This window comes from Carassius auratus, chromosome 21 (genome assembly GCF_003368295.1).
Source record: "Carassius auratus strain Wakin chromosome 21, ASM336829v1, whole genome shotgun sequence".
Lineage (NCBI taxonomy): Eukaryota > Metazoa > Chordata > Actinopteri > Cypriniformes > Cyprinidae > Carassius > Carassius auratus.
Window position 1 is genome coordinate 17651649 of NC_039263.1, and position 27135 is coordinate 17678783.

Genomic DNA, 27135 nt, shown 5'->3' on the forward strand with positions numbered 1-27135 from the left:
GGACTTTATAAACCCTAACAAAAACAGATAGCCCCGCCTTATTTTACTTCCGTACATCTAGGTGTGATGAATAAACATCGTCGTTCACATTTCATATTATATACGCGTACATATTAGAGATCAGATATCATAGCACTTCTGTTATTAAGGTAAACAAAAGTAAAACAGTGTGTCTGTGTGAATAAAAGTTACTGTTCAGACAACAAAAGCGTTGCTTTACAGTTCTCGTGAAGAGCAGAAGTTTCAGATTGGACTCTATTATTATTATTAGTATTATTATTTTATTATTTGCATGTCCATGTAGTTTACATTATTTTATAGCACGTACAATGCAATTAGATGTTTGTATTATTAGGAATGGTTTATTGTTTTATTTAAATTTAACCATTACCCTAAATAGATTTGTTAACCCTCCTTAACCATGAGCCCCTTATATTCGGGTCTTGCCTTTCTTTTACTGTCTATGGGTTTTGCTTGCTTGTAGAGTTGGCTAGGGGGCGGAAGTCACAAGTAAGGAACCTCTCACTGCGCACATGCGCACACGTCAGCCAGATGCCGCTACCATGACAACGGCAGTACACACAAACACAGTCGCACTGTGAGAGAAGAGAGCAGTTGTTTTATCTTTTTGAATACAAAGTTATTTTTACGTTTACATACTGATAAATTGGAATTATTTACTACTTATTTGAAAGCAAAAAATGTCCGTTCCTCACAAAGTTGGGGCAGTGAAATCTAGACAGGTATGTTAACGATATTAACACGATTGCAAATGAATAAATAATTGTTGCTATTATACTTATTTATAATGACAATTTATTTAACGTTATGTTATTATTCTAAATAATAATAAAAAAACTTACTCTACATTCTTTCAGCTCTCAAGCTGAATCCATCAAGCTCTGTCTGTAAATCTTTCAAAATTTTATTTTAAACTTTCGGGCCAGGCTTTCTCAAGTCAACATCTAACGTTAGTTAATGACGTCTATTTCACTTATGAATTGCACTGCACTGATTGGAAGACCCAAAGGTTTATATTTTCTCTCTTAAAATGAAGGCACCTAATGTTAACATCCACCAAAAGGCAGCTGTGGCAAAGAGTGTCAAAGCCATTGGAAAGAAGAAGGTAACGTTAGCTTTCAAATCACTTTTCTTGAGACAGGAATGAATGATTTGTCACATATCACATATTGGGATTTCAAGCCTCTTGTTTCATGCAGGAGGAAGAGGAAGGTTTAGACACAGCCGAAGGAGAGGAATGGATGCAGGGGAAGACTCTGGTGAAGCCTCCAGACCAGCTGGACTTAACTGAGGCAGTGCGTAAACCCGGAGAGGACCTGTGGTCTGACTCTGCCTACATCATGTCATGTTATAGTGATGCTGGAATGATTTTTTTTACACATTTCTGTATTTTGTCTTCAAAAGGAGCTGAATGAAGAGATTACCAGAGTACTCAAAGCAAGCAATCCAAATGCTCCACAAAACATCGTCAGATATAGTTTCAAAGTAAAAAAAAAAAAAAAAACACTCATCAAAATGTTGGTCCTTAAGCTTGATCATTTAAAATCAGCCACACAAATCACTAAAAGCTGTTGTCTTTTCAGGAGGGCTGCTATAAACCAATCGTCTTTGTGGATCAGATGGCTATTCACTTTGAACTAGAAGGGAATCTTGTGCACAAGGAAACTGATGAAGGTCGGAGATTGATGGCTAAGCAAGCTGAAGTTGATGATGGTGGAGGAGCTGAGAGGTCAGACAATGTGGCCATCAGAGCTGGCAAGAGAGAGCAGAAACTCACCAACCAGTTCAACTTCAACGAGAGAGCCTCTCAGACACTAAACAATGCTCCAAGAGTAAGAGGACCTATGGGTTACATTTCTGAAGTTTTATCTGCCTTTTGTTTTAGTAGTGATTTAACAGATGTGATTTGCAGATTTTCTTTTACAAGGACACAATGGTGATAGCTCATAGCTTATATAACTATAGAACAGACTTTGTAGATTTTCTGTATTTTCAGTTTATGCATAACACACTGTATTTTTTAATGATGTTTTTCAGGACATAAGTTGTCAAACTGAGCCTCCTCCTCGTGCAAACTTCTCAGCAACAGCCAATCAGGTGGGAACATTTTGCCTGTGCTTGTAAATTATATTAGCAATTTTTGCGGTACAACAGTACTATGGTGAATATGGACATGTACAATGTTAGAATGCCTTGCTCTTTCTGCAGTGGGAGATTTATGACTTTTACGTAGAGGAACTTCAAAGGCGGGAAAAAAGTAAAGAGAAGCACGAAAGCCAGTTCCTAAATAAGGAGGAGGACAAGAGCAAGAAGAAGATGATTCAAACTGACACTCAGGTGGCTAATAAGAAATATGATCTGACAGATTTTAACAGTGTAATCCAGAAAATGCAAAGTGCAAGAATGTGATTGATTTGTTTTAAAAGTTGAGTTGAAGTATCTTTATAACTTTATGCTTTATAGAATGATGACATATCCCAACTAGCTAAGGCGGTCAAGATCATTGAGCGTATGGTGAATCAAAATATATTTGATGACGTTGCACAAGGTAATTATTTTCAATGCTACACCCTTTATTTTAGACATTTATTATAAAGTGCTCAAAAAAAGAGCATGCAAATATCTGATGTAAACTCCTCTATATCCAAACCTCAGATTTCATGTACTTTGAGGATGCATCTGATGAATTTCAGAGGAGAGAAGGGCACTCTTCTCCCATTATGGACGTTTCAGTATGATAAAGCCAAAAGTCTGTCTGTGACTGCCCTCTGCTGGTGAGTTTCACACTGTATTAAGACAAATGCAGTTATTTTTTCCAGTCAAAAGATATATCACTACTTTGAGTGACATTTGTTTTTGTTTATTTCTAGGAATCACAAATACAACGATTTCTTTGCCGTTGGTCTTGGTTCTCGTAAGTTTCACTATTTATCAAATACAAGCAATCATATGTAATTTAAATGGCTCTAAAATGTGTTTCATCTTTTCCCTTCAGATGAATTTACTCAGCAGGGGGGTGGCATGCTTCTCTTCTACACCCTGAAGAACCCAAGTTACCCAGAATTCATCTTTAACACGGCCTCAGGAGTAATGTGTTTAGACATCCATGAACATTTGTCCTACCTGGTGGCTGTGGGATTGTATGACGGCTGTGTCGCAGTGTACAACCTGAAGAAAAAGACTGATCAGCCTATTTATAACAGCAGAGCCAGCTCTGGCAAACACACAAGTGCTGTGATGCAGGTATGCATGAGGAGCAAGTGATCAAAAAGTCAATAAAAACTAGTGAATGTACACTTTCATTACCTAAAATAATATAACGATGGAGTTGTTCGTTTTATATAATGTATAGAAAAGAATACTATACTACTCTTACTAATTATGCATTTAGCAGACGCTTTTATCCAAAGTGACTTACAGTGCATTCAGGCTAACATGTGCTCCTTGGGAATAAAACAGAGTTAAAAACAGAGTGCTTGTAGGTTAGTTTTTGTGACTTTTGGTCGATCAGAAAGTCTGTGTTTTATGTTTGATTGGCTTCATTACAGGTGAAGTGGCAGAAAGATGATTTGGACAGTAATCACAACTTCATCTCTGTGTCTGCTGATGGACGGCTGGTGTCTTGGACTCTGGTGAAGGTACAGAAGGAAATATCTAAAGCTTGATTCTAAAGCAAGTCGTTATTGTATAAGATTAATTGATGCCAGTCATTTGGATTTTAGCATGAACTAGTCTTCACAGACATTATCAAGCTCCCAGTCATTGACACAATTCCAGATGACTTGAAGGATATCATTCCTACAGGTATGTATCACCTTACCACACTAGTCAGATTTTACAACTTTTAAAGATTTAATAAATTAATTCTACAGTATTATATGAAAATGGTGTTTGTAAAAATATGGAGTGATGATTTGAGTGGGGTTTCCTTTTTAGTATAAGGACAGGGGCCTTTCAGCTGTGATTATATTCATAATATAGAAAAGAGATTGTAACCAAGGACACAGAAATCTGCAATAGTTCAATAATAAAACAACTTTTGTTTTTGACATGCAGATTCATCCTTAGCTGGTGTTTGTGTTTAGCTTTCTGTGACAGTGTTTCATTCATGTGTGATATTTCACCTATTGAGATTCAGTGATAATTCAGTTTCACCATGTAAAGAATGCAAATGACTTTTGTTAAATGTTTGAGAAAAAGAGCCAGTTATAACGTCTATTTAAATAAACGTGCTAATGGTGTAAAAAGAAAATCGCATGCATAATGTATGATCATATTCGCTAAATAAATTTTCTCCATCGGTCTAGTTGGAACATCTTTGGACTTCCACAAACAAAAGGACTACAACTTTCTTGTTGGCACTGAGCATGGAAAGATTCACAAGGTCAGTCATATACCCTTACAGCCAAGATGATCATTTATACTAAGACCAATCATACAATGAATCAACCAAACTTTTTTAAATATATATTTTTCACTTACAAATGCCCTGTGAACATCCTGCCGTCTGAAGATCTGCAGTCCTGAGACATCTCATTATTCTTCAGGGTTAGAATCTGAGAGAAGGAGCTTGTTGTGTTTGTGGTGGTTGTCTCCTGCTGAGCAGTCACTGTTTATATAATATCCCTGTCATCAAACAGAGAGGAAGTGTTCTTATTAGCTGCTTCTCTCTGCACTGCTATCACGGCAGCGGCTAATAACATTCCGTATCTGTCTCTCCTTCTTTATTTATATTTTTCACTTTGTCAGCCAGGGGTAGACTAGCATTCAAACTATTCATTCTGACAGGCCAGACAGTTTTGTTTCTCATTTGTATGCCACACTGTACTCCATATGACTTTTGTTGCTCTAAATTACAAACATTGCATGTTCTTCTTTAAAATTTCCACAAAACAGGTATTCGCCATTTGCATGAATTTTAGAAATAATGTTATGTGTCATGCTAATGCAACAGCTCTTAAAACTAAACAGATGCTGCAGGATTTATGCTGTATCTTATCGCTGACATTACAAGACTTGCTCTGTCTGGAAGCACATGGCCCTATCACAAATTCTCACATTGCCCACCTTTAATGAGAAATTAGAGATCACAGTACCAGGACCCACTTTTAAATTCTTGACCTTCAGATAAAAATGACATTTTTTTACAAAATCATTTTCTAGCAAAAATCGTAAGCAGGTCAATTAAAGCGACTCACTATCTTTCAGAACGTTATTTGATGGTGCTTTGTGTTTTTATTCTGATACTGAGACCTGCTTTGCTAGTGTAGAAACCGTGGTGAGAGAGCGACAACTGCTCTGGTTTGGCCATATTCTTAGAAAAAGTCTCACGATATACCAAAATATATGCTATATGGCCAATTATGTGATGGTTGGTGCTTGGTGGATGGTCAGAAAAAGCAGAAAACATTGCTGAAGAAATGCAAGGTAAAACAAAACACAAGGAGAGTACGGCTGTCGATCACAACAGCTCTGTCGTGATGGTATACATCTCACTGAAGGGGATAGAGGACCAAAAAAAAAGTTAACACATGCTCAGATCTTTTGCTAGCAAAATGTTAGAATACAGTACATGTGCACCACAATGCAATACATCATGCACATCTCAAATAAACTTTATAGCCTTTAAAGAATGCATATAAAACTTTCATCATTGGATATGATGGACTATCATAAGCAAGTTAAGTAAACTGGAAACTCAACACATTTCAGACAGTGTAAAGGTGAGCTAGTTTTAATCTCTAATCTTCAGTGTTATTTGCTTTTTTCTCTGTAATACATTTACATTTACATTTATTCATTTAGCATTCATTCAATATATACATATATATATATATATATATGTATAGGTCGCACACCTCTGGAGCAACTAGGGGTTAAGTGTCTTGCTCAGGGACACATCTCCAAGTGATGCTATAATACTCATAGAAACAACATTTTTGATGGGAGAAACAATTTCCTCTATGCTATAATAGGCTTCTTCTGCACAAAATGCACTGACATGATCAGACTTTGGAGCAAAACATTCTTCGTTGTTTTAGGAGATGTGCCTAGCATCCTCTGCAGATTGGCAAAATGTTGGGCAGCTGTGTTGGAGGTTGGTTTAATGCTAGAATGCTAGAGACATAACACTGGGCAAAAACTGGCCCCTGTCTCCCTAAAGACTGACAGCTGATGCAGAGCTCTGTGTTCTTTAGATTCATCTCTCAGATTAAACTCAGAGCCCTTCTGTTGTGTGATGCGCTGCCCGGGGAACAATGAATTCAATCCATCAAGCACTTCTCCTGAGCGACACAATGCAAACTAAACAAGAAAAATGGTGTTGTTCTCTTTACAAAAAATACTTCTGCAAATGTTATTCATAACCACCAGTGGATAGAGATGCAGTATAACAGGAGCAAGAGTTCTGTGTACATGTTAATGAGTTTGTGTTTTACAGGGCTCCAAATACTATTCTAGCAAGTTCCTGGAAAAATATGATGCCCACTTCATGACTGTCACTCGTGTGAGGTGGAATCCCTTCCATCCTGATGTCTTCATCTCTTGTGGCTGGGACTGGATGGTCAAAATTTGGGATCAAACTATGAAGTATGAGAACCATTCCCTACAGCGCTATGTCTACAGCAGCCTTTTCCAGCCTCTAAAAATAGCACCCTGTTACTTATCCTTCAGTTGGCACGGCCTGAATTTCATTTCAGAAAAAGGACTATAAGGACTAAAATATTATTATTACAATTATCCCACCTAATTTGTTTATTACAGGATTTATGTTTCTCTACCAATTGGTGCAATAATTGGCTGAACATTTTAATTTAGATACATCCCAACATAACTATTACAGGTGGACTGTTTCATGCTCCCATAGAACTTTAATAAACTGATCATCCCTTTTAGTGTGTGTAAACAACATGCATCTGTAGACCTCAGGTTGTGCTCGTGCACCTGCACTTTTGATCTTTGACTAGAGTTTTAGTTTCAGTCTTCACCCTCTCATAGCAATAGACATAAAACTATGAATAAATGTTTGTGAGAATTTCCTGCATTGTAATTGCAGAACATTGTGAGATTAGTCAAATTGTACATAATACTTGACATCTTGTGAATTTCAGGCTTTGGTTTTGTTAATTTAATTCTGCACGCATTGCTCTTCCAATAAAACATGATTAGCGTGTCAGTGCATTTATTAGACAAACCAATTAGGTTGTCAAAAAGACATCCTTATATTAATAATGAATTAAGCTGTCATCCTGAGTGCACATTTTGCTCATGTGTTAGTGGATTGAGTAGAATTTTGTAGATGCAGTATCCCTAAACCACCAACAGAGAGCTCTTGTGCTTTGCAGTAGATCAGCAATGGATCTTTTTGCCTGTTGGATGTCTGGTTTTGTTGGATCTTTACCTCCTGAAGTAATCAAAGGATCCAATCAAATAAATGCAGCCTTTCTGTTATATTTTACACCAGTAGACATCGGTTACTCTGACTGCCCACATTTGAACAAAGGCTCTGGCTCTCTCTTTCTCTGGATGACCACATTAAATGAATTCAGAATGAGAGCACTGAAGTTTCTGTGAAAGCTTTGTTTTGATTGAACTGTAGCTAATACAATTAACATGTCATTCACAGGTCTCCCGTTTTCACCTTTGAACTGAAAACTTCAGTGACAGATGTGGCCTGGGCTCCATACTCCTCTACTGTCTTTGCTGCTGTCACCACTGATGGAAAGGTAAAGAGCGTACCCAACTCTAATACAAACACAACAGTTAAGTCCACAATTTTCCGTTCTACCATTTTTTTTGGTGTTACCAGATTAAGGTGGCTTCTTAAGTGGCTTCAAATTCTATTTTAATAATAATAACAACAAAAAAGTAACCATAATCCACCCATCCATTTTCCAAACCAATAATAATAATATAACTGCTGTTATAATAATAGTAATAACAGCAGTCTCCAGATACTTCCACTCAAAAAACATTGCATTTTTCAGTAATCAAGCTAACATGCATTGCATTCCTAACCAGTCCTCTCTCTCCCTCTCATATGTAGTACTGAACAGCCTGATTCGTTCTAGTGAGTAGTTTTGTTTGTAAGGTTTATGTAACTGAATGATTCAGAAAAAACAAAGACCTAGTATGAAAGGCCCAGTACAGCATTTTAGTTCTTCTCTTATTTAAAAAAAAATAAAAAAATTTAAGCAGTCTTTTTTTTTTTGAGTAGCCTCTCTAACACTGGATGGCAGCAATATAATGCTCCCCACACACAGGAAACATAATGCTTCGTTCATATATGGGAATTATTAGAAGACCCTTTCACTAGCCTTACTAACACCTCCCCAACAGCAACCTATTTCACCAAGAGGTTTCCGTTTATGTTAGTAAACAGTGAATAGTTGCTGCATTAACTGGCATAACACAGTGCACTTATTGTCTGGAAACTGACACAAGGGATATTCACACACAGCCCCCTATGAGAAATGTAATAATTGCTAATGAAACAGTAGCAGCCAGACAATGGGATGTCTTTTCAACAGTGCTCAACTGCACCTGTACACTGCAGCACACACACAAAAACCACACAGTGTCCCTTCGTTAGCAATTAGTCTCAAATCACACAGCTGGTCTCAAGCTCTTGTCTGAGGCGGCCTCAGGCATCACCTGTCAGTCTCACAGTCCTGATCGGTTTAAACTGCCGTGCTGTGGTGGATGTCACTTTTATTTGCTAACACTGTAACTCCGGTGGGCTAAATTACACCTGCCCTCTACAGGAAACCCATTACAGCTTGATCCAATAAAGACCACACTCTGTTCCCCAACAAAACCAAACCACCAGAATGCTGCTTTACTTTGATGCCGAGGGTCCAATGTCAGCAACTGCTGTGAGTGTAGTTTCCTCTTAAAGTAAAGCCCAATTTATACTTCTGCGTCGAACCTACGCCGTAGGGTAGCTGTAGTAGCCTACAGCATAGACTACACCGTAGCTTGATGTGCACCTCTCCATGAGGACCGCAAGAGCTGTGATTGGTCTGCTAGGACCCCTCCTTTAATATATAATTGAGTTTTGTGTGTGTTTATGAGCACTTTCATATATTTTAATGTTACACCTTCTTATTTAAAATAAAATAAAGAGAAGAACAAGGGTCTTATAATTTATTATACTACATAACATTATATATCAGTAGTTGTCCGTGACAAACAGTGTTGATGTGTTGTAGTACAAGTCTTTGTGGAGACTGAAAGAACGCCATCTTCTCCCGTTCTGTTGTCGTCTTCTTTTTGTAGTTTTAAATAATGATTTAAATGGTTAGTTCACCCAAAAATGAAAATTAGCCCATAAATTACTCACCTTTAAGTCATCCTAGGTGTATATGACTTTCTTCTTTCAAACGAATCCAGTCAGAGTTATATTAAAAATGGTATTTGATCTTTCAAGCTGTTTAATGACATTCAGCGAGAGTTGTATTCGTCAGTCCAAAAGAAGTTAAACAAAAGGCGCCCATCCTTAATAAAAAGTGTCTCACACAGCTCCGGGGTGAACAAAGTCCTCCTGTAGCAAATCCATGCGTTAAGAAAAATAACCATATTTAAAACATAATAATCAATTTAATCTAGCTTGCGCTCACTGTTGTAGCGCTGAGTAGCGCTATGCTGACCTCATACATCATCCTCCCAGAGCTGCTTCTGTGTACAACTGTTGGCACAAGCTACATTAAAGTAATTATTTAATTTTGAATATGGATATTTTTCTTTCAAAACCCCTGGAGTCATGTGAGACACTTTTTTTAATGGATGGGCACTTTTTATTTTGAGAAGATGCACTGGAACACTCGCTGAGTAACAGTCGAAAAAGCTTGAAAGATCAAAGAACATTTTTATATTACTCTGACTGGATTCGTCTGAAAGTGTGAAAAAAAAGTCATATACACCTGGCTTGAGGGTGAGTCATTTATGGGCTAATTTTCATTTTGGGGCAAATTAACCCTCTAATTAGGGATGCACGATTTCATCAGAAATATGCAGTGGTAACCTTGACATTTTTTAAGATTTTTTATTATTTAACATTTGCAAATGGTCTAAAGCAAAAGAGTTCTAAAAATTCAGAAAATCTTTTAGAGCTCATAATTTGTTTAAAAAATATATATAAATAACATTACACATTAATTAATAAGTCAGTTGTAGTAAATTGGCTAAAAAGGGAAATATTTATAATTAATTATAATTGGTTACATTTACATTACATTTATTTATTTAGCAGATGCTTTTATCCAAAGCGACTTACAAATGAGGACAATGGAAGCAATCAAAATCAACAAAAGAGCAATGATACACAAGTGCTACAACAAGTCTCAGTCAGCTTAACACAGTACACATAGCAAAGGCTTTTTAAATAATATAATAAATAAAAAGAAAACAGATAGAATAGAAAAAGAATAGAGCAAGCTAGTGTTTGATGTCATTTTTTGCTTTTGTTAATTGTATAATAAATGAAAAGAAAACAGTATACAAAAATATTAGAAAGCTAATAATGAATAGAGTGCAGGTCTAAAAGGGACAAGTTTTTTTTTTTTTTACGAATGGAATTAGAATAGAGAGTGCTAGAGTTAGAGGGTCAAATAAAGATAAAGAAAATAGTCCAGCTAATTTGTGTAATTGCAGCAATAGCAGAGTTGCCGGGGACTATTTTCAGGTGCTGCGTAATATCACTCCGCCTGCTGCACCCATGGTACGGCAGCAAAGTTCCTTGATTATTACGCCGGAATGAGAGTATAGTTCCTAACCATATTGGCCTAGAAAATCACAACTCTTAAAAAGTTTTAAATAGGAGAAATATAGAAACTCTTTGGTCATTTTTGAGAGATATGCTAACGGTCTAATCATATTCAATGATCTATGCTAAGCTAAGCTAAAAGTGCTACCACCAGACCCGGAGATCCAGACCATGGAGAATATGGAGCGTCTCTTGTAAAAAAATAAAATAAATATAAAATAATTAAACAAAATAATAAATATGTAAATACATACACACATAATCATTTGTAAAAGAGCAAATAGACAAGGGTCGAGTAATCCCTTGCTTCTTTATCTCAGTAGTTTGGACACGCTGTGTAATGTTTGCCAGTATGACACTAGTATTGGACCGGGTCCATATCTCTGCTGCCAGTCGGCTGCCTCAGCTATTTCAAAATGCCATGAAGAAATTCACTGCAGGCAAGCCTACAAAAATAAATCTTGCTGAGATACCATGAAACAACAAATCACAGACCAAACTGCATGATTTCTAATCTTTCTTCCTTTCCTTCCTCAAGCTCTTAGCGCCAAATATGTCATTTTAGATTTGGTGTTACTCCTGCGTTTGCAGATGGCATCATTAGTACTGACGTAGTGCGTGTCCTCTGCATCACTGCTTCAGCTGCCCAGAATATCATCAGTCTGTTAAGATAGATTCACACTCGCTGACTAATTATGAGACATGCTGCTTGACAAATATTTACTAATGAGTATCCAACCTGTATTCTGTGTCCCCATCTCCCGTCTCTGTCTTTCATCTGCCTATGCTTAGGTGGGCAGCATAATACATGAATGACAATGACAATGAGGATGATGGGAATTCTAATCACCCATCCCTCCCTCACTCACTCCTCTCTCCGTTTCATTTGGATTTTTATTTTTTTTTTTTTATTTTTTTTTTTACTGAATGTAGCAGAAGATGAGATTCTGTCATCCACAGATTGCATCTGTCGCACAGGACTCTGTCATCCTCTGAGACACTCATTCTTTATCTGTATGTCTGAGAGACACACACATACACACATCTCAAACTTTTCACAAACAGCAAATATACTTCAAAATGTATTTATTTTTATACTCATCTAACAAATGCTTTTTAACTTGTTGCATTGACAGTGCATGCTGCATGAAGCTAATGCATGTGTGTATAATTATGTTTTTTTTTTTAGAACTTATTGTAGTGAGATTTTTTACATTTTCACAATTTTAGATGTATGTGGCAAACAGGACAACAGATGAAAATTAGCCATCGGCTAACTCTGGCATTGTTGTTAATATGCATTGTCCTGATAAAAAAAATTTCTTATTAAAAATATGTATTATATAATTAAATATTAAAATGTTTATTAATAATTTAAATTTGGTATATTAAAAAATATTATTTCTTTAAATAATCTATTAAAATAATTAGCTACCTCTCTATATATACTATCACAAAAATAATACGATCCTCTACAGCAGATGGTCTGCATTCTTACACCTCCACAGTCACACATATTCTTGTGCTCATACATATGAATATATTAAAATACAAGTGCACAACAACTCAAATGCATCTTTGGCTTACTGACACTCGGAGCCATAGCAAGAGAATACATTTCAGAGGTGCTAATGTCTGCTTCACACTGAAAACATCAAAACAGAAACTCACACAACACAGATTAATGCAAAGACTAAAACTGCCTGCTCCTCCTCCTCCATTTCTCTCAGGTCCATGTGTTCGACCTCAACATCAACAAATATGAGGCTCTCTGCCAGCAAAAAGTGGTGTCCAAGAAGACCAAGCTCTTGCACATCGAATTCAACCCTGTCCATCCCATCATCATCGTGGGCGATGACCGCGGCCATGTCACCAGCCTCAAGCTCTCTCCCAACCTCCGCAAGAAGCCTAAGGTAGGAGATGCACTCATATTATGCATAGGCCCCTAATGAAACCACAGGCTTAATCGATCAGTGCTGTTTCAATCACTACTGTGCTGCATACTTCATGTGCTGAACTGCTGTATCTGCAGCTCTTGTGACGGCTTCACACACAAATTTACTGCACACCCAGAATCCGCAGCAGTTCAAAGAAAAATCATTCGCTAACGATTATCGAACGTCTCAATTTACTGACATTGTATGCGAATGTTTTGGAACCACATTAACGCAGCTTGTTGAACACAAATTCAAGTATCATTTGTTTGCTAGGCATTAAAACAGTAATTCAAGACATCAATCAGACTGGACTGGGACACATGCTTTCAGAACCAAATGATGCAGAAAAAGAAGAAAAGTTTTGCTGTGATTACAGAGTAATTATAGATACATCTCATATTTACAATTTTTAGTTTAACAGGTTGAGGTTTTGAATGTACACTTCCAAATGTCTCTGCACATCAGTCTGGGATAAGAGAAAGAATTTCAGCAGCCATGTAATGATATACTTCACCTTTAATGTACACTACTCATGAAAGGTTTGGGAGCGAATGTGCCATTGTTTCCGTTTTGCATCTAGAGAGAGCAGCCCACTGACTGATTATGTGTCGAGCCCTCAGCTAACGGTCAGATGCTGGATAACAATGGCAGCACATAATTAAAATCTCTCTGCCTCACAGTCTAGCTGCTGTCTGTCAAACCTCGACTTGTGAGATGTCTAATTTGTTGTTTGGAGATCTCAGTCAGTGTCAGCGCTCAGTGTTGATGTGTTTTGTTGGTGACAGTCATTATATTTGATTGGCTGAAACAGTTCATTCTTATGACACTCAGTGTCACAGATTGAGCTGCTGAGTTCACTAATGCTTTTGATTAGCAAGAAGCTGTATTATTGCTGCCATGGCTGTACTTACCTTAAACAGAGAGAAACCTGCTGAGTCTGCAATGTCTTTTAATATGACTGATGAGAGTCAGCAGTGCAACACATTCACTGTGTCTCTTCGAGTCATTGATCAGCTTCCCAAAGCCTAATGTCATCGCCTCTGAAAGTGCACACTTACCCCTCAGATGCAGTGGCTGATCTTAGATAAATAAACGTTCTGCTTTGCCTCAAGAAGATTATTTGCATCTTACATTACCTTATTTAAAGGTGAAGTGTACATTTCTGCACAAAACGGAACTGCTAAAAGAATTGTTTCCAAACTTTTTTCCACTTCGATTAGTAAAACTAAATTCCTCAATGTATTGCGAATGATCATCCATTCATCCAATTTGTGAAATATCAATGTAAGTTTTTAATAACCTGTCTACTGATATGTAAACATGCCTAACAGTCACTGTGTATATTATTGTAATTGTATATAAATATACGGGAATAAATGAGCAACTAAACAAGACATAAGTGAACTAAATAAGAAAATAGTGAAACAAACGAGAACACACTAGAAACAATTTAGGAACAACTTCATAAACAGGAACTAAACATAGGAACTATGAACTCAGAAACAATAAAAACCAAATGGTCATCAAAATATGAGTCCTAGAACAGATAATATTATATTTGAATGATTAAAAAAAAAAAGTACAAAAAATTAATTACTTTTTTTTGGTCAGTGGAAAAACAAACAGGACTGAAGGGGTTGATCAAACACAGATATGGGCCAATACAGAAATTGTCAAAACTGCCAAATTGTAATAGCAAGATGTTATGTCATTTTTAACAACATTTTTCTTGTAAAAATTAGATATGTCATGTCATTAACTGACGGTGGCGACAGCAGTGTGAACAATCACTTAGCTCGATCATAATAATGCACCATACAGTTTATCTATAATAATGGGAAAATATCGTTTTATGACATATTTCCTTATTACAAGAAAAAAAAAACAAGATAATTATATTGTTTTTACGTCATATCTTGTTTTTCCAAAAAAATATGTAGTTTTAATGAGAAAACATCTCATTATTACGAGAAAATATGTAGTTTTAATGAGAAAACATCTCATTATTACGAGAAAATATGTAGTTTTAATGAGATTGTTGTTTTAATGACATCTCATTTTTAAGAGAAAAGATGTCGTTTTTGACTAGAAAACATCTCATTATTATATTTTATTATAATATTATATTTTAAGAAAAGATGTAATTTTAACGAGAAAACTTTTTTTTTTTTTACGAGAGAAGATGTTGTTAAAATGACATATCTTGCTATTACAACATAATTGAGTGGAAAAAATAATATGTGTGTGGCAACGTGTCTCCGTGTTAGAGACCATTGATGCCAACGGTATCTTTGAACATCCTGGGCTTACAGTGCTTTTGGGAAACTCCACCTGGACTGATATAATAACACAAGCATTTATATTATTTGGGAAGTCAACCTTTTAATGGATTATTTATGGTTGTCTCTGGGTATTAAAAAAAGGTAGGAGAAATTGTTTTAAAAATACTTATTTTCATGATATATAAAATTATTTAAATTCATTTATTCATAACATGTTTTTCAGCTAGCAAAATGGGGGGATTTATATCACCTTTATACAAATCAAATACTTAAAAATAGATTCACAAAATAAAGGAGACAAAAACAACTTTTATAATACAGACCTTTATGAAGGACTGTGATGACATTGATTATTTGGTTAAAGCGCTTGACCTTTGCAGGATTCCAGTTGTGCTAATGTGAGTATAGGTCAATGCTGGCTGAAGCCAGACATGTATAGCTGTCTACAAGCTACATGTTAAATCAGTGGCTGTGGGACCCATGGGGTGGCGTCTGAGACGGTGACTAAAAACAGCATGTTCCAAACTCAATAGAAACGGTCAGCTGTTTTCCAGGTTAGGACACTACACCTACACACACACACACACACACACACACACACACACACACGTCTCACTGTGTCTGTGAGTCATCAATCACAGTATTCATATTAGTCCTATGGCTAGATCTCTTTTTACAGACTGTTTTATATTCACTGCATGAAGAGTTGGGTCAACGTTCATTCCTGAGCCTTCAGTTTGTTCTCTCGGCTGCTGATTTATTTTCTAATTTACTTTGTTCCACAACAGTCAGCAACTTCTCCTGGTTTGAAGTAACAGGGTCACTGAATAAACTTTATTTACAAAACACTGACCATAATTACAAGAAACATTAGAAGTCATCTTGGCAGGAGAGCCACTTAAAAGCAATCTTCCTCTTCATTTACAGTACATAAGAACTCTCTGCTGGTTCCCAATCATCTGCTTCAGATGCCACAGTCATTAGAAAATGAGACTCTGCATAACTTCAGAACTCATTTCTATTGTGTGTATGAGTGTATGTGTGTGTATGTATATGTATATATATATATATATATATATATATATATATATATATATATATATATATATATATATATATATATATATATATATATATATGAGGGGTCGTACAAGACTTAATTAATTCTGGCACTCTCACACACATACATTCTCCATCCACATACATACTGTATATTCTTGCTTTCAGACACTACATTCTCCTTACACATACATATATTCTTGCTTTCACACACTTACATTCTCCTTACACATACATATATTCTTGCCTTCACACACACTTACATTCTCCTTCCACATGCATACATTTCTACTCTTACACACACATACATACATTCTCCTTTCATATGCATATATTTTTTATTTCTCGCACACATACATTCTCTTTACAAACATATTTTTTTGCTTTCACACTCAAAAACATTCTCCTTGCACATACATATACTTCCACTCTCATACACATACACTCTCCTTTCACATACATATACACACATACATATATAGAATATATTTATGTAAGAGAAGAATGTCTGTATGTGCGAGACAGAGTATGTATGTATGTACAGTATGTGCGAGAGAGAGTATAGTTGAAACGGAAGGAGTATAGTGGAAACGGAAGGCAGGTTAGGCACGATCAGGCTCACCGTGACAGGCCTTGATCAGCATGGCCGAGGTAGATGAGGCAACCACAGAAGTATTTCAGCAAGCTATTTGGGTTTAAAAATAAAATAAAAAATATTCGTGAAAAGGTTACATGGCCTCATCCTTTGAGCGAGTTGCGATTGAGCGATAGCGATATCTTTATATTATTTAAATAACTCAAGACTCATTTAGGGGATATTGTGGCCTAATGTTCAGAGAGTCAGACTCGTAATCAAAAGGTTGTGAGTTCGAGTCTCGGGCCGGCAGGAATTGTAGGTGGATGGGCACTTTGGATGGGTTAAATGCAGAGCACAAATTCTGAGCATGGGTCACCATACTTGGCTGAATGTCACGTCACACTTTACGGTTTATTTATTTTAATTTTTTTTATTTACTTATAACTCAGTGCTAGACTGGTGTTCTATAAGCCCCACCTGCTGTCAGAGATTGAATTAGCATTTTTATTAGAAACAGAAAGAGCTTTATTGACAAGTGTTTACACACACAAGAAATTTCGACAGGAGCTTCCAATACAGAAAGTACAAACAAAGTGCAGACACACATATAATTAAGGAAATAAAACTAATAATAATAAATAGTAATAATAAAATATTTATTTAGCCCATCTGATGTTTTTGTTTTGTGCACTTGCTTCATGTTGAATATATTTTTTGTTTGTTTGTTTGTTTGTTCAAGGTTAGTTTGGCCAGTAACAGAGCAAAATAAACATTTAATAAATGTAAAAAATAATAATAATAAGAAGAAGAAGAACTAAATAAATTGGCAACTAGAATGGGAATTGGCTCATTTGATTGTAAAATAAATAAAATCCTGATCAGTGCATCCTTAACTGGAATAGTTAGGCCTACCTGAAAAAGCATTGTTTATTTCAGTTTTATCTTTGAACTATTGTAACTATTTGTGCAAAATGGTTATTATTTATTACCATACAATGTTACAGTCAACAATGAAAACAATAAGTCTTATTGATTGATTGATTGTGGCAAGTCCTGCAAAAATTTTGCCAGGGCAAGTAAAAAATGTAAAACACTGGCCAAACCGGACCAGTAAAGAAATTTTTAGCATTAAGCCCTGTTAATACGATCAAAATCAGTAACACTTGTACACAGATCTGTAGAACCAGTAGGTTACATAATTATATGTCAAAGTTCAAAACTTAAAATATGTATTTGAAAAGAAAAAAGGATGACTTTGAATAGCATAACTCTAAAATTGTGAGGAAGAACTGAGCAGGTCTTGCACATGTATTTCCTGGTCTGAGAATGACTTCCTGCTTAAACAGGAAGTAATGGATACCAAAAAAGGTTTTTGGTGTTTTTATATATATATATATATATATATATATATATATATATATGTATGTGTGTGTGTGTGTGTGTGTGTGTGTGTGTATGAGGGGCCATACAAACCATAATTCATTCTGGTTTATATATACATACATATATATATATATATATATATATATATATATATACACACACACATATACATATATATATGTATATATATGCAGTGCCTCTTGATTGTGAAACCCTTGCAGAATCTGTGAAAATGTAATAAAAAAAAAGAGAGCTCATACAAAATGCATGTTATTTTTTACTTAGTGCTCTGCTTAGCTAGATATTTTACATAAAAGATGTTTACCTTTAGCCCCCCCCCCCCCCCCCCCCAAAAAAAAGCTGAAATTATTAAAATAACCCCATTCAAGAGTTTGTGAACCCTTGGTTCTTCATACTGTGTGTGGTTACCTGATGATCCACAACTTTTTTGTTTTGTGATGGTTTCTCATGAGTCCCTTGTTTGTTCTGAATAGTTAAACCGAATATCTTCAGAATATATTTGCCATATTTGAAATCTTTCCAGCAGTGACTGTATGATTTTGAGATCCATCTTTTCACACTGAGGACAATTGAGGGACTCAAACACAACTATTAAAAAAGGTTCAAACATTCACTGATTCTCCAGAAGGAAACACAATGCATTAAAATCCAGGGGTGGAAACTTTTTAAATTTGAAGATCAAGGTAAACTGCATTTAATTTGTTTTCCGGGAAACATGCAGGTATCTTCTGTTGCTTCCGAAGGGCAGAACTAAAAAAGATTTTACAAGAGGAAGCCATCATCCAGTTGATCAGAAATTTTTAAGTCTGTTTGACTGACATTTTTCAATCTCCCAAATGTATTTCCCTAATGGCCCTCCCTGGTTATTATTTGATGGATTCTATGAATAGCTGTAACCTTGAGCTACTTATTGAAGCTCATTGAAGATTCATCGCTCCACTGCAGTTCTGTGAATATCTGAACATTAGCATTCTGCTGAGCACATTTAGCAGATGTTCTCAGAGTGATTACCAGACTCATAATTGCTTAAAATTTCCCCTTTTGATTGACAGGAACCAGAGAGTGTTTAATTAGTGGAAGTGAATATTTCTTCCGAGAAGTTCATCTGGTCTGGTTTAGTTCATTACAATCATAGAATGGTCAGTAACCATAGTGATCTTTGATTATTCTCCCCCGAGGAAGCAATGTGTCACTGTAATCATATCAGACAAATGTCATGTGAGATTAGAGTGAATCTCTGACGGTTTTGTTCCACCACAGCACACACAGAGGAAATAACATTGCACTAACACCTCCCTCATTACCTCCGCCGGTCGAGATGAACACGTTTAAATGGGAGCTTCACACTGAGAAGTGTTTGTGGCACCCCTGGGTCAGTCCTCTCACTGCCAGCAGCTGACTCATCTCGTCCTCTTCATTTCTCTCTTTGGTCCACAGGAGAAGAAGGGTCAGGAATTGCCGAAGGGGCCGGAGGTGGAAATAACAAAGATGGAGCAACTGTTGAGCTCACTGAGGTAGCCTGGGAACAATCAGAAGAACTGAGGCACAGTAAGACCAGGACGACTGCAAATACTACACATTTATTACAAACACTAAAATATACAGTGGCTATAAAAGTCAGCACACCTCTGTTAAAGTATTTTTCCATCTTTAATGTAATATTGAAACCAACACAATTCATGTAACAGCAAACAGAAACTTTTAAGGAAAGAAGAATGAAAAGTAAGACTTGATATATCCTGGATGCACAAGTATTCAGCTAATATTAGCTTTTTCCTTTTAGTAGAGCAGCCAGTGTTTTTGAATAGTCATCTATCACCTTTGTAAATCTTGATTTGTTCATTTTTTTCAGTCTTGCAAAAGAGCCCCATGTCATTTCAGTTTTTTTATATATATATAAATTAGATAGGTGTAGTCTCTGACTGGGCCTTTACAAAACATGGTTCTTCTTCTGAAGCCAAATGTTTGTTGACTTTGATTTGGTTTTTGAGATTTTAAATTTGTGATGAAACATGAATTCAACTTCATCTTCATTTTAGTGGAGGCCAGCAGGTTTTGTGCCAAAATGGTCTGGTATTTAACACTACACATGATTGTCCTTATCTTGATATTGCCCCAGTCTCAGCTGAACAGAAGCAGTCATATAGAATGATACGTACACAACCATGCTTCATTATGAGTTAGAGCTGGATAATTTGAGAATCATGTTTTCTTGTTTCAAATGGAGATCACAATTCTCCAACAATTCTGAATTCTGAAAGTAAAATAACATATAATCACCTAATTCTGTTAAAAAATCTTTAATTTGAATGATTTATAAAAAAAAAAAAATGTTTGAATAAATGACACAATCATTCACTTGACTTGTTTTCATTACTGAATGATGCGTTTTTTAATGAATGATTCAGTGACAACATTAAGTCACTTGTCTCAACAATGTAATCGACAAATGTTATTTGAAATTAAAATTACTTTCAAAAGATGATTCGCTCCATTTTGATCGCTATCATAGGCATCAGTGTTAATAACTGAACTATACATTTTTATCTCAGTACTGTGATAATATGAATGATTGTAAGTCGGACATAATACTGTGTGGTTGTTTAAAGCTGTTTTCTACCTAAATATGATATCTGTTCTCTCCGTCAGTAGCAGTGCAAACACAGATTTGAATATCCAATATTATCTTGTTATTGACACAGACGAATCGTTGTCATTTAGAAAAATGAACGTGTGGGCGTTTGAATCGAAATTGCGGTCTTCTAACGATTAATCGAGCAGCTCTATTGTGAGTGTGTTGTTGTTTGGATGATGCTTTGTAAAATCATGGCCAAGAAGTTCTACTTGGTTTTGTAGGATCATTTAACATTTTGGTTGTGGCAAAAATGTAGGTAGGCTCAGATGCTTGAGCTATTATGAAGAATACAGAATTGTTGTCACATGCAACAAGTGATCAGTACAGTTGACCAGTTTTTTGCGATGTCATTGTGGCGCCCACTTGTTGATGGTTGCCTTCACAGTATTCCAAGGCACATCTACAGTAATTCATGGAATTACTTTTGTACCTCTTCACAAAGCGTCCTGCACATTTTTTTGTAAGCAGGCTGTGATTTCGGTAATAAGATCAAGATAACATCCTACAAAACCTGCTGTTTTCAGTAAAAGTTTGAATGTGATTCGTTCATTTCAAACACAGTACATGCATTATTAGAAAAGGTTGTCTGAAAAAAAGTTTGTTTTTGTTTTTATGCTGCATGAATTTTGTCCATTTCAATATTACAATAAAGTTGGGAGAAGATTTACCATTATTTTACTTGAATTTCTTTTTTACATCTTATAAAGCTGCATGTCTGGTTCTCTAGAAATGTGAGAACAGTCAGAAATAGTCATACTGCATGCCTAAAACAAGGTAGCTCATAGCTTTACAAGATGTTGAAAAAAGACCAAGAATTGTATGGATATTGCAACATATTTATTAAACCATTAAAGTTTCTCTGATATTCTCAAGAAAAGATGCTATCATGTTATTAGTGTATCGGTTCCTCTGACCCATTGCACAAGCAAACAACCGCAATAAAACATGCATTTATTAAAACGTCTATTTCAGACACAAAGCAGCACAATTCAGCTCTTATTAAAAAGTAATTCTTGCACTTGAGCTTTTATTTGTTTGTGTGTTAATTAGCATAACACTGATTGCTAGCTGGTTAGCTGCAGGTGTGGTGTTTCACTGACATTGTCAGGCACTACTGAATGACTCGACTGAGAGTCTCTTTACCTTTACATAAAACACTCAGGCAGAGAGGTACAGTATAAGAGAGCTCAGGTACAGTCCAGCAGCCCACGCTCAGCAAACTCACTCCTCATCCTCGAGTGTTTTACATGACGCCTCACTTATGCAGGCCTCTATGAATAGCATAAAACATCTATGAAATCATGTTTTAATTCATGACAAACCATGTCGCCCAGTCTGCAATTGATTGCTGCAGGCAGTACAAAATATAAACAGCATTCCGTCGCTAATTTTTTCCGTCATGCCGTCAGCAAGCACCTCTGCTCGTTCCTCTGACGTGTGTTCTCTAGAGTCAGCACCGGGACACCCTCCTGACTGGAGGGAACCTTGCATGCTTTGCAGAGGATCAATATCAGAATCAGTATGAGCAGAGCTACTAAGATGTTACATGCTATGGCCACCACTGCGGCGGTGGACAGTCCCGTAGTGGAGATGGAGTCTTCACGGTCACATAGCTGCATCGCTGACACAGAGACGGCCTCCCTCCCTCAGACCAGCTGTCAGCCCCAGAAGACACCGCTCTGATCTGTGACCTGTGAAGCCCGGCTTGCTGAAGACACCATCACTCTGCTGTCATTATTTGTCACCCAGGGGTCCTCCTGATCGTCTGATCCTGTGTGAACAAGTGCGTCTTACTTTTCACATCTCTTATGTTCACAGATCAAGGACACACTGTGTTCTGGTGGTGGAGGAAGACTTTGAAACTGGTCTGATGATGGATCAAGTGCAAAGCCTGAGGATTTTTAAGAGCAATTACTTTTAATGACTGCACAACATTGCTGTCTTTCACTGGTGGACTTATTCTTCTTTCGCTGACTCAGCGTCGTTCACATTCAGAGGTAGATGGAAATAAACAGCAGGGTGGCTTTCTTTTGGATGAGGTCTTGAATGCAGTCGCCACCATTCATCTCAGGCTTCCTATCCTATGTGAAAGAGAGAACAAAGCTATTTAAACAGGTATCACAGTACTGTATTTCATCATTTCTGCAGAATGAAATTGCTCTGTGTGCCGCACAATGATGTCGTCAGCTTTTAGATTTTGTTCCAGTTTTCTATTATAGGTGCGAGAAGCTCATTGGCATTATTCACAGATGAGTCAGTGGCGTGAGAAAGGAACTGCCTTAAAATCTCATTCTTTTCCTGGTGTGCCCAATGAAGCCTTCACAAGCCTCTGCCTGGTTACTGTCTGTCTCTAAAACTCCCGTCTGAATGCACAATGGATCTGACATCGCTTTTAGAGACACACATACATAGAGAAGACTATATGCTTGTGATCCAGCTGAAAAAAAAAAAACATTCTCAAATCAGTCCTGGTGAACTACCAAATGAGATAAGAGAGGATGTGTTGAGCCAGTAAATGATTTCTCTTCTGTGTAGCTCATAGACTGTAGTGGGAAGTCCTAGCAGGCCCACTCCTCCACAGTTCAGCCTTGTAGAGAGGGGCACAGAACTGTGCACAAGAGGGGCTCCTCCTCCACAAGCATGCTTACACACATACAGTTACATGAATAATTCATTCCCTTCTTTAAACTAAGAATTATATCAGAATAATATGATAGGCATGACAATTCTGTCATTGTTTACTCAGCCTAATGTCATTTTATTTGTCACTTTTCGATGGAGAAGCAGATGTTTTGCTAGGGGCTACGATTAGAGCTAAGATCTAGATCTAGCTAAGATTAGAGCACTCCTCCACAAGGCCCTTTACCAACTAACCCGAATCAACCTTCGTCCAGTCACATAAGGAAGGAGAATAACAGCGAGGTGCTGACAGCAGGGGTGAAGACTCGCCAATATCTGCTGCTTCTGTCATAAAATCTCAGAAGCTTCCAACAACATGTATAGCTTTTTTTATTTATTTATCCTCATCCACAACAACAGCGCTTTACAGAGTTTAATTTTGAGACGACCATGAATCACCTGCCTGTCCTCCCAGCTGTAAAGGGAGGGCTGTGTGTGTTTACGATGCTACAAGGAGACTTCGCTGTCTCGCTGGAGGGAAATAATGGTGGGATGCCGGAGGTCTCATTACCAGACAAGGACAAAGAGCATTGGGGGGAGGGGGAGTTGGGGGGCATGCTAAAAAGCTGTCAGGGGCAAGTGTAACACACAGTGTGTAATTACACAGGCCACATAAAGAGTCTATTACAAAAGTGCTTGTCAACCATACACAATGACTTCTACCCATAAACCCACCCTCAACATGCCACGTTCACATACACTGCCAGCCAGCATATTAAAACCGAGATGCTTTGGGAGAATAGCAGTACTATTCTGGGTGTCATTTGAGCGGAAGTGTGTACGTGTGTGTGCTGCCAGTGTGTTATCCTGAACTCATTTCGTTGCAAGCAGTGGGTGGCTTCCACAATTACTGTGCAAACCTCCTGAGGGTCTCCTAGGTGAGGTGACTCTCATTTATTAATATACCTAAAACTGCTGTGAGCCACTAAATATGAAAGGGCACTTTATTCCTAACCTTCTTTATCATAGGAGTTTGTTTGCTGTAATCAAGCAAAGTAAGTGGGTTGTGATTTTAAAATGCAAAACGTACTTATGCAAAAAGGGCAGCACTGTGTGGGGTGCTGGGAAATCAAATGGATAAAACACACTGTCCTTCTTTACACATGTATTTTTTCATTAGTCTGATTATCCACACAGCAGACATTGAGAGACACATCCAGGGCTCCAGACAAAAACTATTTTGTGTCATATAAATATCACTTGATTTTAAAGGAATATTTGTGCCTTTTTTTAGCATATAGATAAATGGCAAATCCGCTCATGGATGCACACAAAGTTTCCCAGTCTTTCCCTACTAAATTAAATTATCGTCACATTTATGGCAATTAGGTGCATTCTAGTGTAGGTGCAGTCTAGAGCCCTGAATGACATCCCAACTCAATTTAGCGTCAAGCTGCAGAACAGGAAATAGATGTCCCCTTCATTGTGGGGGTGCACAAATGCACACAGATTGCTACCCAGGACGGCAGCTCTCCAAAGCCAGATGGAAACCACCATGGGCATGATGGTGTGCATGAGATATCAAATAGAGCTTCATAATAATGCCTTACATTGCATGCAACACATTCAGTATGCAATGTCTTCCTATGTAGCTACTCATTTGGACCCTGTTTTTACTTTGACATACAGCACAAGCACGGTGTATAATATAAAACGTCAGTGTTTTTACACCTCACGAAGCGTGTTTCCCCTTGATTGTTATTATAGCTTGTAGTAAAGGCGAGGTGGGGGGTTTCTATTGTAAATCTGGGAGCTGTTCTAATGATTTCCCCTGCACTATTTAAATTAGAGGTCACGGTGAAGACAACTTATTTCTGTCATCCTGACATTTTAACACTGCATGCGTCTAATAAGTGTTTAGTTATATGAGCTTGTGTTTGGCTTGCCATTAACAAAAATCCTCAATTTAACCATTAAGGGCAGAAAAGAGCTCCAGATATGATCAGTTTTGCTGAATTATGGGTAATGAATTCAGCATTAGAGAGCAATGTGACTTAAAGAACTCCTTTGCATCAGTGAAAATGAATGGAGTACTGCTTAATGCAGTTAGCAACAGACTACTCATCCACACATTCAATAACATGTCAGGGAGATGCATAAGTCACACGATGCACTTTAACAGCTGGTGCTAGACAGGCAAGCAAAGAAGGAAACATGATGAATTTATGAAAAACATGAACTCATGAACACAACTCATTAAATATACTGACAAACAACTTCACTAACTGCCGCACATCTGGCAGCACCTGTGCCAGCACCATTCCTGCTGTATGTCTATTCTATCATAGCATCCTGACTGCTGGGATTTAGCACTGCCATCAAATCCAGCCATGAGGCAGAGCCAGAGTGGCACAGAGCTCATTCAGATCTCAATGCATGACTGGGTAGCCATCCATCTGAGATGATTTTCAATGAGTCAGTCACCCTGTGCTGGGCCTGCTCCCTGATTTCTTCTCTCACAGCACATAACATTTGAACAGACGTGGAATTGGCAGGTCATTCAAGGGCTTATGAGAAGTTCACCGACATTAGCAACCTCGACCATCTGAGCAGGAAAGCTCTGTCCAGGGCTATACAGTGTGACACACACACACACATATATATAGGCTACTTAACCATTAGCCATGCCGCTCTCACACCACACATTCTCACACAGTGAAAAATACTGTACATCTTGGAACAGAGGAAACTGACAACACGCCAACATACAAGACAGGATTGGTTACTTTTGGTATGAAGAAGGGTCAGCTTTCAAATTTTGTCAATTTGAAAAAAGAAATTCAAACAATAAATGCCGTTTTGTGGTTCTTTAATGTGTCTTGACAGATCGCTGTAGCGCCTCAGTCCAGGTGGCAGCAGCACATGAACCGATCGTCTCTTACACTTTACTAGTTAGAGCATGAAATTAACATGAATGAACATCAGAAGGTTATCTTGTTAAAACTGTGGAATGTTGTCAACACACCTATTTTCGAGTTCAAGTCCACTGTCTACTCTAGCTGTCTGATTTGTTTGTTTGTCTGGACAAAAATTGTAAATTCAACATCATGATTGGTCAGATCTCCTGTCAGTCAAACTTCCTGCAAAGGGTCAATTAAGTGTTAATTATTTGTGAAATTTACTAGCATTTTACAACCATTATTTCAGTATAGATGTATTTAAACAGATTACTAAGCTTTCAGTATATACATGTATATAAAAATAAGTTATACTTTTCTCATTTTCCAAACTGTATTCAACAAGAATGTCACATTTACATAATGAATGAACTGCACTACTGGTTGTTGACAGAAATGGTGACAGTTTTTTACACTGGTGCTACAATTGTGTGGCTTGTGCCACAAACCTTTGAACCTCTAGTCTGTAGCACCAGAGCAACGTGCAGAAAAGTTAACATACAGCCCTGTTGTCACCATCATCAGGAAAACTACTGCAATCAGTAACGGAGCCCTGACATTTAGAAAGAGCAAATGGCAAACAAAGTGAGTAGAGGTCAAAGCCGCAAAGCGTGACATTAAATGTAGCGTTATGGACTGCATAAAAATACCACGTCATATCTCTGTTCTGCTACGGTAATAGACAAACTCCAAGCACGTTCTGTTTTGGCGGTGGTACTGACTAAGTCAGGTCCCTATAGCAGCACTTTGAGAATCGTTTAGTTTAGTGGAGGTGGATAGTTCACTCACTCAGGAATGATCAAATCTGTCATCATTTACTCACGCTCAAACCTCTGCACACTATGACTAAAGCTAATTTATATAACACGACTAAGAGTAATA

The 27135-nt window shown here is 37.2% G+C and overlaps 1 protein-coding gene and 1 pseudogene across 2 annotated transcripts in view; both read left to right on the forward strand.

Annotated features, from left to right (window-relative positions):
* The window catches only part of LOC113038752 (mitotic-spindle organizing protein 2), a 1160083-nt gene that overhangs the window by 1092335 nt on the left and 40613 nt on the right, over positions 1 to 27135 (forward strand). The gene's annotated exons all lie outside the window — the stretch shown is intronic.
* On the forward strand, positions 565 to 22075 carry LOC113038730 (dynein intermediate chain 1, axonemal-like; annotated as a pseudogene).